This window comes from Cetorhinus maximus, chromosome 14 (assembly GCF_964194155.1).
Source record: "Cetorhinus maximus chromosome 14, sCetMax3.hap1.1, whole genome shotgun sequence".
Classification (NCBI taxonomy): domain Eukaryota; kingdom Metazoa; phylum Chordata; class Chondrichthyes; order Lamniformes; family Cetorhinidae; genus Cetorhinus; species Cetorhinus maximus.
In genome coordinates this window covers 19160661-19176964 of record NC_135892.1, presented here as the reverse complement: position 1 = coordinate 19176964, position 16304 = coordinate 19160661, and the positions used below count along the sequence as shown (strand labels likewise).

The window sequence follows — 16304 nt, the reverse complement described above, 5'->3', positions numbered from 1 at the left end:
CAGTGCAAGAATGGCGATATAGTTCCAAGTCAGGTTGGTGTGTGGCTTGAAAAGGAACTTGCAAGCCGTGGTGTTGTCATGCATTTGCTATGTCCTTCTAGGTGGTAGAGATTGCAGATTTCGAAGCTGCTGTCAGAGGATGCTGCAATGCATCTTGTATATGATACAAACTGCCACTGTTCGTTAGTGGCGGATGGGGTGCCAATCAAGTGGGCTGCTTTGCCCTGGATAGTGTCGTGCTTCTTGAGTGTTGTTGGAGCTGCATTTATCCAGGCAGGTGGAGAGTATTTCATCACATTCCTGACTTGTGCCTTGTAGATAATGGAGCCAGCAGGTGAGTTACTTGCCGCAGAATTCCCAGCCTCTCACCTTGTAGCCACAGTCTTTTGACTTTTTCCCAAGTTTAGTTTAAATAACTTCAAGTTGAGATTCTTGCTTTGGATGTGTTGCAGAGGGTGGGAGGCCATCTGAGGAGCTGAGGAACAAGACATAGGGAGCGGAAAAAGATGGTAATGGAATTGTTGAGTAAGAGGATGAGAAATACCATAAGTGAAGGTACAGATTAACAATGAGCATTAAATTAGAATCCTTTAGAAACATGACCATGCATGTTATGGGCACACCGTGAAAAGTTAAGACAGGCTATTTTCATCCCAGGAGATTGTGAAGCCTGCTCACTGATATTTTCCAGGACTGGCTGGAATTTGGCCATGCTCCAGAGAATTGCCAATTAACAGATGGATGAATTGTAAACATTGATTATGAGGAAATTGTTTAGCACCATAAGACCATAAGACATAGGAGCAGAAATTTGGCCATTCGGCCCATCGCGTCTGCTCCGCCATTCAATCATGGCTGATAAGTTTCTCAACCCCATTCTTCCGCCTTCTCCCCATAACGTTTGATCCCCTAACCAATCAAGAACCTATCTATCTCAGTCTTAAATGCACTCAATGACCAGGCCTCCACAGCCTTCTGTGGCTTTGAATTCCATAGATTCACCACTCTCTGGCTAAAGAAGTTTCTCCTCATCTCTGTTCTAAAAAGTCTTCCCTTTACTCTGAGGCTGTGCCCTCGGGTCTTCGTCTCTCCTACTAATGGAAACATCATCCCCACGTCCACTCTATCCAGGCTTTTCAGTATTCTGTAAGTTTCAATCAGATCCCCCTCATCCTTCTAAACTCCATCGAGTATAGACCCAGAGTCCTCAAACGTTCCTCATATGTTAAGCCTTTCATTCCTGGGATCGTTCTTGTGAACCTCCTCTGGACCCTCTCCAGAGCCAGAACACCCTTCCTGAGATATGGCGCCCAAAATTGCTCACAATATTCTAAATGTGGTCTGACCAGAGCCTTATAAAGCCTCAGCAGCACATCCCTGCTTTTATATTCTAGTCCTCTCGAAATAAATGCCAACATTGCATTTGCCTTCCTAACTACCGACTCAACCTGCAAGTTAACCTTAAGAGAATCCTGGACTAGGACTCCCAAGTCCTTTTGCTCTCCAGATTTCTGAATTCTCTCCCCATTTGGAAAATAGTCTATGTCTCTATTCTTCCTACCAAAGTGCATGACCTCACACTTCCCCACGTTGTATTCCATCTGCCACTTCTTTGCCCATTCTCCTAACTTGTCCAAATCCTTCTGCAGCCTCCCCGCCTCCTCAATGCTACCTGTCCCTCCACCTATCTTTGTATCATCTGCAAACTTAGCCAGAATGCCCTCAGTTCCTTCATATAGATCATTAATGTATGAAGTGAAAAGTTGTGGTCCCAACACTGACCCCTGCGGAACTCCACTAGTCACCAGCCGCAATCCTGAGAAGGACCCTCTTATCCCCACTCTCTGCCTCCTGCCAGACAGCCAATCTTCTATCCATGCTAATACCTTGCCTCTAACACCATGGGCTGTTATCTTACTGAGCAGCCTCCTATGCAGCACCTTGTCAAAGGCCTTCTGGAAGTCCAAGTAGATAACATCCATTGGCTCTCCTTTGTCTAAACTACTTGTTACCTCCTCAAAGAATTCTAACAGATTTGTCAGGCATGACCTCCCCTTGATGAAACCATGCTGACTTTGCCCTATTTTATCATGCACTTCATGATGTGGGACTGTATAAGAGATCTTGTTAAAGTACAAGGTTTAATTAGAAACCAAAAATCCTGGAAATACACACTCTTTGTGAAGAGAGAAAAAGAGGTTGACATTTAGGATCATGAGTATTGGAAAGGAAATATTTGAATAAGATTGGAACTAAAAGAAGGGCAGACAAACCGACAAATAATCCAGTCATAACAAGCGAGTTAATGGGTTGAATGACCTGCAAACCATTGGAAGAGCAGGGTTAAAATTGAGCCAGAACCAATGTGAAATGAAATGGAGTCAAGTGCTGGGACAACACAATATTGACTGAAAAAGGGGACTGGTAATCATGGTTGCTCAGAACATGCCATCACTGTAGATCATTCGGGAGATTGTGTCTGTGCAGGCTCTCTGAAAGAGGTATTTACTACATTCTATTCTCTTATAAATTTCCCCCCTTATAAAATGATCATTGATTCTCCTTCCCCCTCTGTTCCTGGTACGGAATTATTATATAGTAAAAACCCTCTGCAATAACAAATCCCTTAAACTCTCTCTTGTTTTGATTTTAACTGACTGCCAGCCATTTATGAACTCACCAACCAGGGAGCTGAATTTGCTTTATCAAATTCTGAGAATTTAAAACATCTCTGTTAAACCCCTTCTCCTTTGTTCTAAGGAAGGGAGACCCAAATTCTCTTTGAATGCTTCTCATCCCTCTAATCATAGTGAAAATCCTCTGTTTCCTCTCCATTGATCTGACATCTTAAAGTAAGGTTGGAAAAGTAGACATAGTATTCAAACTGTGGTGTAACCAATGATCTCTATAGATTTAGCATAGCTTCAGGTTTTGGACTCCCTACTCTGATTTCTAAAACCTGAGAAACCCATTTTGTTTTAGTGTAAGTCCTCCTGCAGTACGTTCTCACTTAAAGTTGTGGGTGCCTTCCTGAAAATCACAACTTTTAAGTGAAACATTGGTTCCCATAGGAACCAATGTTAAAACTGTAGCTGGGTTCTGTAGGACCTTCCTTATCGGAGACCGCCGACCCTGCTTCTCAAACCTCCCGGTTGCTGCAGATCCAACCCCTTCCCCGACCCTCCAAGGTGCAGCCCCTGGCTGCGTTCCCGTTCAAGATCCCAATCCGATCCAGAGTTTTGATGTTGTGAAAGTTTGAGTGCTGCTGGTGCAGAATTGCCATGCTGAGACTGCTACAATCCATGGTTTTTTTGTAAATGGTCCCACTCGCCACTTCCCTCTCCTGAACCCTCACTCTGAGTGATGGCTTGGGAGAAAAGCGATGAAGCAGGAGCAGCTTCGATAGTCATTTTTTAAAAAAACGGATTAGAGCAGCCCTAGCTCAGCAATTCTGCATGATTGGGGCTCACACTTCCATAACATCCGAGCCCCGGCATCAGATCGGATCTGGATCTTAAACGCGAACGCAAGTTCATGTTGTAATCCCCAGCTGAGGTTACCACTGGACAAACACAATCCCAGGATGGAACCCAGTTTGATAGATCCTAACTTTTATTTGATTGTTTAGATACGTGGAAGGGGCTACTGAACAGTCACTGGAGTCAGATAATGAACTTTTAACAGAAGTATAAAACATGTGTTAAACAGGAAAAGATGAACTATAGCACAATACTCTTTCACCCACAACTATACCTTTACAGATATGCACAGATTTGTAAGGATAACACAAGTTATAAAAGCTATCTTATACTCTAAATGTTCACAGTAGACACATTCAATGTGAACCAATTGGCGACCTGCAGCCCAGTGACAGATGCCACCCCAGACAGGTGCTATAGATCTCTCTTCAACTCCCTCCAGATGCTTGTTACCCCATGAATCAACCAGTCTCATTGAACTCAGTGTTTTACACGAGGGTTTCCAATCTCCACTTTCCAAGAACTCACCTTGGAATCTTCTCCCAAACTGCGCTTTCTCTCAGATGCCTTCCACAAGGGTTTACCTCCAGGGTTTCAAATTCTCCTGCTGATGCTCCTCTCCCCTGGGTTACCACATGCGTTCACGCTTTCTTCCACACACTCACTCTCATTGACTCAGCTGTTAACAGTACACCACTGTTTCATATGTCCATAGCAAAGAGTAACAGACCTTCATTATCTCTTTGGACCTTCTGGCTTCTCACAAGCCTTTATCTCCAAACTTTAGCTTGGGACTTCCGATCTATCCCCTTTTGCTCCAGTCTTTCTCTGGCAGCTACTTCCAACCAACTTTAGCTTGGGTCTGGCTATCTGTCCCATCTAGCTTGCTTCTGCTTGGCAGCTGCCTTCAAAACTGACTCAAACTGCTGTTTCTAGTTTCTTGTGTGTCTGTGGGAGGGACCTGCCTCTCTGGACTCCTGTTGCTAGGCAACAGCCCAGTTTTTCTGCTCTTGTGTTTGCTTAACTTCTCTTACGCTCTCATTAGCAACGCAGGCACCTTTAAAGTGAAACTAAAACTCAACTTGATCATACACACAGAAATACAAATTAAACTTGAACATTAAAGCTAAAACTCATCCAAACACCCACAAATACCAATATAACTTATTTCGACTGTCTCTGTTTCCTAACATTCAGGAGAGGGAAGTGGCAAGAGGGTGGACTGGGAGAGGCCACACCAAAATGGTGCCAATTGGGTCACATGGGAAACAGCATTCACACAGGAAACAACCTTGAAACAAATCACGCAACGCTCAACACAATTATAGGCCCCATTAATTTACTGACTTTAAAGGGGAACACGGACTTACTGTACTTTCAAAGATGTATGTACATGAATCCATAAATTTCGAGCCCTTTTTAAAGTTTTACATTTGGTGTATGCTTCCCCTCTTTATTCTTTGCAGAATATTTCAGTTCACATTTCTCTGCTTTACATTTCACGTAATATCTATCTACTCCATACATTACGCTGTAAACATTCTCCTTAATCATCACCTTCACAGTTAACTGCTCTGCTTGTTTTTGTTTCATCTCTGGCTATTTGTGCTTCCTATAAACGTGTCCCTCATTTGTTATATATTGTTTATATGTAAAAGTATATAATGTACAGTTCCTATCAATTACATGGGGCACATTGGTGTGAGCATGATTTGGCCATTGTACACATTGATCAGTATAACATAATTGTGCTATGTATATATTATCGTCAGTCATCTGTATCCGCAGCTGCCTGAACCATGACCTGAACTAACCTCCGTACTGACAGATCCTATACCTGACCAAGGACTGAGTGCTATTCTGTTCCTATCCTTTTGTTGCCTCACATGGGAAGCATAGTTCAACATTGGTCAGTGACACTTCATAATCTGAATCGGAACAGGCAACATTCAGTCATTCAATATCTCAATAAACACAGCTGTTTCTGCCTAAATAAATGCAGCAGTTAAGACGTTCTATCAGGCAACTTTGAAATTGGCATTAATGCAAATAGCCAATGGTTATCACGTTTTTGACCATAATATGTGACTCTGTTTTAAATGTGGGCATTATAAGTGATGGAGACTTTAACATAGAGAGGAGGGAGAGCCATGATTCCAACAGTGACCACATTATTTATATTGCTCCATTCTCCAGTCATAATCAAATCTCTGTTTCTGATCTTCAGCTGACTTCCAATCGATGCAGCCAAATTCCGTTTAATACTAGCAACAACAGCTTGCATTTAGGTAGCACCTTTAACATGGTTAAAAAAAAATCCTATGTTGCTTTCACAGGGATGTTATCAAACAAAATTTTCAAATTATCAAACGAAGCCACTTAAGGCAACATCATATAGGCAAAGCATTAGGTTTTAAGGGGCGTCTTAAAGGAGCAGAGAGAGTTGGGGAAGGTATTCTAGAGCCTGGGGCCTTGACAGCTGAAGGCATGGCACCAATAATGAGCAGTTAAAATTGGGAATGTGCAAGAGGCCAGAATTGGAGGAATGCAGATATCGCGGGAAGGTTGTCAGGCTGGAGGTCATCACAGAAATAGGGAGGGGCAAGGCGAAATAGGAATTTGAAAACATTGAGAATTACAAATTTTCTGTGTGGCACGTAATCAGACTTGTTTTGAAAATCCAAATGCACTACATCCCCTGGATTTTCCTTCTCATTACATTTGTTGTTTTATAATAAATGCTATTAATTCTTGACTTTGACAAATCCTGTTTTTGACTCATGTTTCCAAGGGATTAATTTATCTCGTATTCATGAGAAACGTACTAACTGCCCCACTGAGACTGACTGATGTTTAGTTACATGGTTTATTCCCTTTTGTTAAAGAAGGGTTTAAACTCTCCAATTCTCTGGCACAATTTGTTTTTCCAAGAACATTTCATAGGTTGTATTCAGAGTCTCTGATGTTTCTTCAGTCTGTATGCCATCAGGGCTCCATGTCTTTTTCACTTTCAAGTTTACCATTTTTCCAGTGCTACTTCCTGATATACCTTTTTTTTTCATGGGATATGGGCATCGCTGGCAAGGTCAGCATTTATTGCCCATCCCTTATTGTCCTTGAGGCAGTGATTGAGAGTTGCCGCCTTGAAGTGCTGCAGTCCACCTGGTGTAGGTGTACCCACAGTGCTGTTAGGAAGAGAGTTCCAGGATTTTGATCTAGTGACAGTGAAGGAATGGCAACATAGTTCCAAGTTAGGATGGTGTGTGGCTTGGAGGGGAACTTGCAGATCGTGGTGTTCCCATTTGCTGCTCCGCTTGTCCTTCTAGGTGGTAGAGGAATGTGCTGCCAAAGGAGACTTGGTGAGTTGCTGCAGTGTATTTTGTAAGTGTTACAGACTTCTGCCACTGTGCGTTGGTGGTGGAGGGAGTGAATGTTGAAGGTGGTGGATGGGGTGCCAATTAAGCAGGCCACTTTGTCCTGGATGGTGTCAAGCTTCTTGAATGTTTTTTGGTGTTGTACTCATCCAAGCAATTGGAGAGTCATATCATACTCCTGACTTGTGCCTTTTCAATGGTGGGTAGACTTTGGGGAGGCAGGAAGTCAGTTACTCTGACCTACTCTTGAAGCCAGATATGGCTGGCCCAGTTAAGTTTCTGGTCATTGGTAACCCCAGGATCTTGATAGTGGAGGATTTAGGAATGGTAATGCCATTGGATATCAATGGGGGATGGTTAGATTTTCTGCTGTTGGAGATGATCATTGCCAGGCATTTGTGCAGTGTGAATGTTACTTGCCACTTATCAGCCCAACCCTGAATGTTATCCAGGTCTTGCTGCACATCGTCATGGACAGCTTCAGTATCTGAAGAGCTGTGAATGGTACTGAGCATTGTGCAGTCATCAGTGAACTTCCCCACTTCTAATCTTGTGATGGAAGGCAGATCATTGATGAAGCAACTGAAGATGGTTGGTCCTAAGACACTACCTTAACAAACCACTGCAGCAGTGTTTTGGGACTGAGGTGATAGATTCATAATTTGTCTAGAATTACCCAAAATAGCAAATGAATTTTGCGTAATTTTTGTAAGCTCTGTTAAAGAGAAAGGAAAGACCTTACATTACTGTAGTGCATTTCATGTACTTGTGATGTTCCAAAGCACTTTACAATTAATGAAGCACTTTGGAAGTTCAATCACTGTTGTGATGTAGAAAATGGGGTACAGCAAACATACGAACAGCATTGAAGTAATGATCAGATAATCTGTTTAAGAGTGTTGCTTAATGGATAAAGACTGGAGCAGACACTGGAAGAACTCACCTGCCCTTCTTCGAATAATGCCACGAGACTCTTAACGCCCTTCCAAGAGTCAGCACTTCAATTTAACGGCCCATCTAAACGATGGCATCCCCAATATTGCAGCATTCCTTTGGTACTGCACTGAAAGTGTTAGCTTAGATTTGTGTGCTCATATTCTCTGTTGGGGGACTTGAACCCACAACTTTCTGACTCAAGGTGAGAATGCCACCAACTAATCCACAGCTCTCATTGTAGTGCCAGGCCAGGAGGTCTTATCAATTATTGTGACATTTCAACTCTCAATGGTTTCAAATCTCAATGACATCACCCCATTACATTGCTCACCATTTCCTATAGTAAGGTTATAACACGGTATACATAGTGTTTACCAAACAGAAAATGGGTCAGTTGGCCCAATAGACCTGTGCTACTGTTCACATTCCACACCAGCCGCCTTCATCTAGCTCCCATCAACATATCCTTCTATCCCTTTCTCTCTCATGTATTTATCTGGTTTCCCTTAAATAGTAGTCACCTCAACTCCTCATGAGTTCCACATTTTAACCACTCTGGGTAAAGAAGATTTTCCTGAACTCCTATTGGATGTACGAGTGGCTATCTTTTCTTCACCCTCAAATTCTGATGATCTCTGCAAGTGGAAACATTTTCTCTACATCTGCCTTTCACAATCTTAAAGACCTTTATCAGTGCACACCACCTCCTCCCACCCCTCCGCCCAAACCCCGTCTTCTCTTTTTTAGAGAAAAAGAGCCTGTTCAATCTTTCCTGAGATCTTTTTTGCAACTTCTCCGAGTGCCTCTATGCCATTTTTATAAAATGGAGACAAGAACTGTGCAGAGTACTCCCATATGTAAACAAACCAAGGTTCTAAACCAATTTAACATTTCTCTACTTTTCAAATCTATCCCACTCAAAATAAATCTGTGCTTTGCTTGGCTTTCTCTCTTGAGCTTATTCATCTACATCATTACTTTCAGTAATTTGTGTACCTATATCCCAGGAAGCCTCTGCTTCTCTACCCTATTTAGACATTTTCCAAAGATTATGTCCTTTTCCTACCAAAATATGCCACCTCACGCATATCTATATTGAAGTTAATTTGCCAATTACATTCTGCAACTTTTTTTTCTCCGTGTACTTCCATTATCCAGGCCACCTAATTTAGTAATATTCGCAAATTTTGAAATTGCACTTCTGACTGCCTGGTCCAAATCACTTATGTAAACGGTGGCCAGCCATGCTCCCAGCATTGATCCTTGTGGAACACCATTTCTGGCCCCTTATCAGTCTGCGTAAATACCCTTAAACTCTGCCCGTTGTTTTCTGTTTTGTAGCTAGCTTGCTATCTATTCTCATATTTGTTCCCTGGCTCCACGTGTCCTTGCCTTAGTCATGAATTTACTATGTGGTACCTTATCAAAGGTCTGTTAAAAATACAAATATATTAGGTCTACCACAGTACCCTTATTTGCCTGTTTTGTTCCTACTTCAAAGAGTTCAGTAAGGTTGCTCAAATGCAACTTTTCCTTCTGAAATTCAAGCTGACGAGCTTTTATTGTATTTTGATTTTCTAAATGGTCTTCTGTTGGGTAAGTATTTTTGAGTAATGATTCCATTATATTTTCTACCACTGACAAAAAAGCCTGTAGAATTGAATGTGAACTCCATCGCACAATTAGCCTGATGAGTCACATTACTAAGATCTTCTTGAAGTTCTGATGAATAGGGGCCAGGAGCAAGATAAAGCCAGAAATTTCAGCTCTTCAATGTGGTTTTGTAGAAGATAGAGAAACAAGAAATGCTGTCCTTATAGTACACATGCTATCAGAAAGAACCATAGAGATGAAAAAAGATGCATTCATGTGTTTTATTCATTATAATAAGGCATTTGATAAGGTGAAACATGAAGAACTGATGAGCATGTTAGTCTTTTGACCTTAATGCAAAGATCTTAGATTGATAAGTAATCTTTATTGGGAACAAAGTTGAGAATGAACTGAGCGATTTTGTGAAGATTAAAAGAGGGGTTAGATGGGTGTATTTTCTCCCCAGATTTATTCAGTTTGTATCGTGAAACTATTCTTAGACAGATTGAAGACCTTCCTGGATTATTAATTGGAGGCTACAACCTTAATAATACAAGAAATGCTGATGACACCATTCTTATTGCTGACTCTGAAGAGAAACTGCAGAAGATTTTGCAAAGAGTAGTGAGTAAAAGTGAGAAGAAATGGCTGAGCATAAATTGTAAGAAATCAAAATGTCTACTTGTGTCCAAAAAGAAAATATTACCCAAATGTAAGATCACAATGAAAAGTTCAAACAGGTGGACAAATTTTATTACCTAGAAAGTTTGTTAACATCAGACAAACAGTGCGACCAAGAAATAAGATGAAGGATTGGAATGGTCAAAAAGATGCATTTCAAAAAATGATAAAGATTATGATCAACTCAAAATTAGCCATGAAAACAAAGCTGAGAATCCTGGAATACTACGTCGCATCAATTTTGACATACAGAAGCGAGTGTTGGAAGGTCAGTGAAGCAATACAGAGAAGAATTAAGGTTGCAGAGTTGTTTTTGAGGTGAAAAATGAAGATATCTTGGACAAATCACACAACCAGTGGAAAAATGTTGGTCATATCTGAGACCAAAAGAACTCTGCTGATCAAGATCAAGAAGAGAGAGTTGGAATTGCTTGGACACATAATAAGGAATCATGATTTAGAAAGTCTGATGCTGATGGGAAAGATCGATGGTAAAAGAGATTGAGATAGGCAACAATCTTTTTAAAGAGCCTTACAAACTGGATGAATGTACCACTGATTAAGAGGATCCACACCTCTAGCACAAGGTTAACATGGAGGTCCATGGTAACCTTCTTAGGACATGGTACCTGAAGCGAGAGTTAGTTCCCTAGACTTGCTCTATCTTCCTTTTTAAGTGTAGGATTAATCTTAAGTGTCCACCTGTCCTCTGGCACTATTCCCCTTTTTTAATGAGTTTTTAAAAAGGTATAATAGTGCCTTTTTCCTAACTTTATTAATATGCGTGGATGCAATCCATCTGGACTAGGGGTTTTATCCTCTCTCTTGTTTTTGTTTGCAAACTATCTTCCCCCTTTAAGCAGACTATCCTTGGCATTGTTCCGGTTATGTCAGCATGTATCTTTTTTGCTGTTAGGGTGCACTGATAGATCAAATAGATGAAATTGCAATTTTATCCCAAAGTATTATTTGGAAGAATTGTTGCATTTTAGGGTTTAAATTACATGGCAATTTTGTGAATATTGTAAAATCAGTGGCAGCAGTAATTTATAACTTTATCTAGTTATGCAATGAATTTTACATTTTGCCTTTTTAAAAAATATTCCTGGTTTAAAGTGAGCAGCTTTGTTGGAGCAAGGATGTTTTTACAGCAGTGTTGGGATGGTGCTAGTGGAGTTGAAGGGTACTGGAATAATGGGAATTCTCTGGGAGCAGTGTATTGGGACAATGGGAGAGGGTATTGGAGCATGCAAGGATGGTCATGGCACAGAGATATCAAGGTGTGAGAGCCTTGCAGGAATCTGGTTATACCACTAAGGGAATCTCAGGGATGGGAGCAGTGGGAAGAGAAAAAGATTTTCATTTTTACAGCACCTTTCACAACTTGGGGATGTCCCAAAGTGCTTCAAAGGCAATGAAGTGCATTATTTTTAAGTGTAGTCACTCTGTAATGTAGGAAATAAGGCAGCCAACCTCGTGCAGTAAGACCCCGCAAGGAGCAAATTTATCACCAGACAATCTGTTTTAGTGATGCTGGTTGAGGGATTAACATTGGCCAGGACATTAGGATGAGATCTTTTACATCCACCTAAGAGGACAGGTTTAACAGCTCTTGGTGAGATAACTGATGGTCACTGTCCTTTTTCTGAAACTAATTTTTAACAGTCTTCCTGAATCGGAGAGCAACTTCCTAGAATTGTCTATTCTCACTAAATTGGCCTTTTTCTTTTGCCTTTCTCAGGACATGACATGACTATTGGCAGGTATGGAGCATTGTGGGAACCCTGTTTCCTAGTTGCAACTTGACTGTGAATGGGATATCCTCAATGGACCAGCAGGTCTTACTCTGTTTGCATTTTTCATATAATTTTGATTCCTTATCTTTAGCTCATACAATTCTTAAGGTTTCAATTGTTAATCATTTCCACTTGGGGAACCTAAAATTAGTGACTATAAATATAAGGTAGTCATTAATAAATCCAATTATAAGTTAGGAGAAAGTTCTTTCCTAGAACAGTGATGAGAATATGGAACTTACAACCAACCACATGGAGCAGCAATAAGCTTAACTGCATTTAAGGGGAAGCTAGATAAATACATGAGGAAGAAAATAACAGAAAAATATGTTGATTGATTTAGATGAAATAACGTGGGATAAGGCTTGTGTGGAACATGTAAACCAGCACAGACCTGTTGGACCAAATGGCCTGTTTCTGTGCTGTAAAATACTGTGTAACTCTATGTAATGTAATTCCATCAGAATCATTCTTCTGTATTGCCTTGGAAAAAATGTTGCTTCAAACTGAAGCTTGGTTTCATTTCATGCCAGATTTCAATCCTACACATTGGTTGCAGGCCTTTCTACCAACCCCATAATCATTGCATTTTGCAGCATAGCAGGAAGCCATTCAGCTCACCATTCCTGACCATTTCTCTTTTACAAACTATGAAGGATTCTGCATCCGTCACCATTGTAGATTATTCCTTGTCCTAACAACATTTTTTCCCTTTTGATTATCTTAAACGTATCCCCCTGTAGTAAGAACTTGTCAATCAGTAGAAATGATTAGGTCAATTTACCTTGTCAGTATTCCTCAATTAAAAACACTTTTATCGGATCTTCTCTGAACCTTCCTTCGAATGAAATGAGCCCTATTTCTCTATTTTCTCCTTATAAAAGAAGCTTCTCATTTGTGTTTTTGTTTTTATTGTACTTTTATGGGATGTGGATGTTGCTGGCAAGGCCAGGATTTTATTGCCCATATCTTAATTTCCCTTGAGAAGATGGTTGTGAGCCACCACCTTGAACTGCTGCAGTTCATGTGCCGTAGGTACACACTGTGCTGTTCGGGATGGAGTTCCAGAATTTTGACCCGGTGACAGTGAAGGTGGTGTGTGACTTGGAGGGGAACTTGCAGGCGGTGGTGTTCCAGGTGGTATAGGTCGTGGGTTTGGAAGGTGCAGTCGAAGGAACCTTGGCGAGTTCCTGCACTGCATCTTCTTGTTGGTATACATTGCTGCCGCTGTGTGTAGGTGGTGGATGGACTGAATGTTTAAGGTGGTAGGTGGGATGTCAGTCAAGCGGACTGCTTTGTCCTGGAAGTTGTCAAGCTTCTTGAGTGTTGTTGGAGCTGCACTTATCCAGGCAAGTGGAGAGTATTGTATCTCACTTGTCACGGAATCCATGGTTTCAAAGCTTGAATTTTTTGAGACAGAACCTGATTGAAAAGGGAAACTGACCCTTCCAGTTTCTAAGGAAACTAAGACTGAAACTGAGATTGGAAACCAAAACTTCTGGGGAGACTGCAACTGGTTGAAACCATATGAAAGGACACCGAGCTTTCAGAGCTCAGATGATGATCTCAGTAATGCAGTACCGACAAGCTGAAGAAGACAGAGGCTAGATCCGTAAACTGAGAATAGGCAAATATGCAGTTTCTGCAGCTGTTTCTGTTACTTCAAGGTAACATTGATGGATCTATGCCATCCAGACTGCCGTAAGCAGAGTTGAGGAAGTTCTGTGGATGAGTGCCATTTTTGGTGAAGATTGTGCCCATGGAGCTCTGGTTGGTTTGTGCTGCTGTCAACTGAGGATCAGGCTAAATCCTAGAAGAAAAGGCGCTGAAATTCTTTGTGAGGAAGACAGAGTTTTGAAGGACGTTGTGACGGAGAATGAATAACATACATGCGAGTCAATTCGTAAGATCTGTCTTAGTTGTATCTGCCATTTAATGTGTAATTTATAATCGACTGCCTTTTTCCTGTTAATATTTAATATGCGTTTCTGGGTTTTAGCATATAGATGGTTACCTACGATAGTATTTAGTATTTGCTTTGAGTAGCAAATTGGGTTCACATGGGAATTTGGTTTGGAAACAAGAATTATTATAAATTAATTAAGAAAGTAATTAAATTAAGCCAACTAAACAACAATAGAGAGCCCATAAAGCAGCAGGAGTTCAAGGAGAGAGCTCATAAAGCAGCGTAGAGCGCAAGCCAGGGGTTTGCTGATAAAATCTAAAAGTGATGTCACAGGAGTCCTGTAAGTTGATCGGTTGGTAAGTAGACCTTCTGGACTCAACACAGAGGAGACGCTTAGTGTGTGACACGTGAGTTATTACATTATACCATACTGTAGTAAGCACTTTATATAAAGTTTAAGGTATGTCAGTGCAGCTCAGCCATGTGGAATGTGCATCCTGTGAGATGTGGGAAGTAGTACAGGCACAAAATGCCTTCGATGACGACATCTGCAGTAAGTGTCACCAGCTGCAGAAACTTGAGCTCCAGGTTGCAGAGCTCAAGCAACGGCTGGACTCGCTTTGGTGCATCCACAAGGCTGAGGTTTAGAGAAGTAGTCACACCGCAGTTAAGATATACACAGACAGAGTGGGAATGGGTGACCGCCAGAGTATCTAAGAGAAACAGGCAGGTAGTACAGGAATCCTCTGAGGCTATCTCGCTCTCTAACCGCTTTTGCAGTTGGATACTGGTGAGCAAGATGGTGCCTCAGGATTGTAGCAAGAGCCAAATTTGTGGCATCATAAGTGGCTCAGCTGCACAGGAAAGGAGGAGGAAGAGTGGAAGTGCTTAAGTGGTATGGGATTCCATAGGGGAGCAGACAGGTACTTCTGCAACCTTAGATGTGATTCCAGGATGATATGTTGCCTCCCTGGTGGGTCAAGGATGTCACAGAGCAGCTGCAGGACATTCTTTTGGGGGAGGGTGAGCAGCCTGAGGTCATAGTCCACATTGGGACCAGTGACATAGGTAGGAAAAGGGATGAGGTCCTGAAAGCAGATTTTAGGGAGTTAGGAAGGGAATTAAAATGCAGGACCTCAAGAGCAGTAAATCAGGATTACTCCCAGTGCCATGTGCTAGTGAACGTAAGAATAGGAAGGTTGAGCAGCTCAGCGTGGTAGTGGCAGTATTGATTAACGATGACATTACAGTACTGGAGAGAGAGGATGTACCAGAGGACAGAATCTCTCTGGCTAGAGGTAAGGAATGAAAAAGGTGCAATCACATTGATCAGTGTAGTATATAGACCACTGTAGAGAAACAAAATTGCAAAGAAATTACAAAGAGGTGGAAGAATTATAGAGTAATTATAATGGGGGGACTTCAATTATCCAAATATAGACTGGGATAGGAATAGTGCAGAGTGGTAAGAGTTCCTGGAATATGTTCAAGATAAATTTCTGCAGCAGTATTTTTCCGGTCCAACAAGAGGGAAGGTACTGTTGGACCAGGTTCTGGGGAATGAGTTGGTCCAAGTGGATCAAATAACAGTGGGAGAGCATTTAGTGGACAGTGACCATTGTATCATAAGGTTTAGGTTGGCCATGGAAAAGGACAAGGAGCAATCCAGAGCAGGGATAATTAATTGGTGGAAAGCCATCTTCAGTGGGATGAGAATGCACCTGAGTCGTATGAGTTGGAATCAAATGTTGGTAGAAAAGGCAGTGGCTGAGCAATGGACTACCTTCAAAGAAAATGTATTGCAGGCAATGTCAAGGTATATTCCCTTGAAGGGGAAAGGTAGGACAAATAAGTCCAGAGCGCCCTGGATGATGAGAGTGATAGAGATGAAGATGAAAAGGAAGAAGTGCGCATACATTTTTATTTTCAGGTAGAAAATATAATAGAGAATCAGGCTGAATATAGAAGGACCAGAGGGGAAGTGAAAAAACTAATAAGGAAAACAAAGAGAGGGCATGAAAAGAGACTGGCAGCTAATATAAAAGGGAATCCCAAGGACTTCTATAAGCATATAAATAATAAAAGGATGGTAAAAGAGAGAGTAGAGCCTATTAGGGATAAAAAAGGAGACTTGCATGTGGAGGCAGGAGAACTAGTGGAAGTATTAAACAATGACTATGCATCTGCCCTTAAAAAGGAAGAAGATGCTACCCTGGCCGAGGAGAGAGAGTAGGTAACTGGTACACTGAAGAATTGAGAAGGAGGAGGCTTTAGAAAGGCTATCTATACTTAAAATGGATAAGGCACCACGACAGGATGAAATGCATCTGAGGGAAGTGAGGGTGGAAATTGCCAAGGCATTAGTGATGATCTTCTAGTCTTCCTTGGACCTCGATAGTCCAGAGGACTGGAGAATTACGAATGTTACACTCCTTGTTCAAAAAGGGATGCAAGAATAAAGCCAACAATTACAGTTTGACTTCAGTGGTAGGGAAACTTCTGGAAATATAATTCAGAACAAAATCAATAATCACTTAGA

General features: G+C 41.4%; 1 protein-coding gene across 3 annotated transcripts in view; it reads left to right on the top strand.

The window, feature by feature from the left end:
• The window catches only part of LOC144689491 (uronyl 2-sulfotransferase-like), a 98149-nt gene that overhangs the window by 43170 nt on the left and 38675 nt on the right, over window positions 1-16304 (top strand). The window lies entirely within an intron of this gene.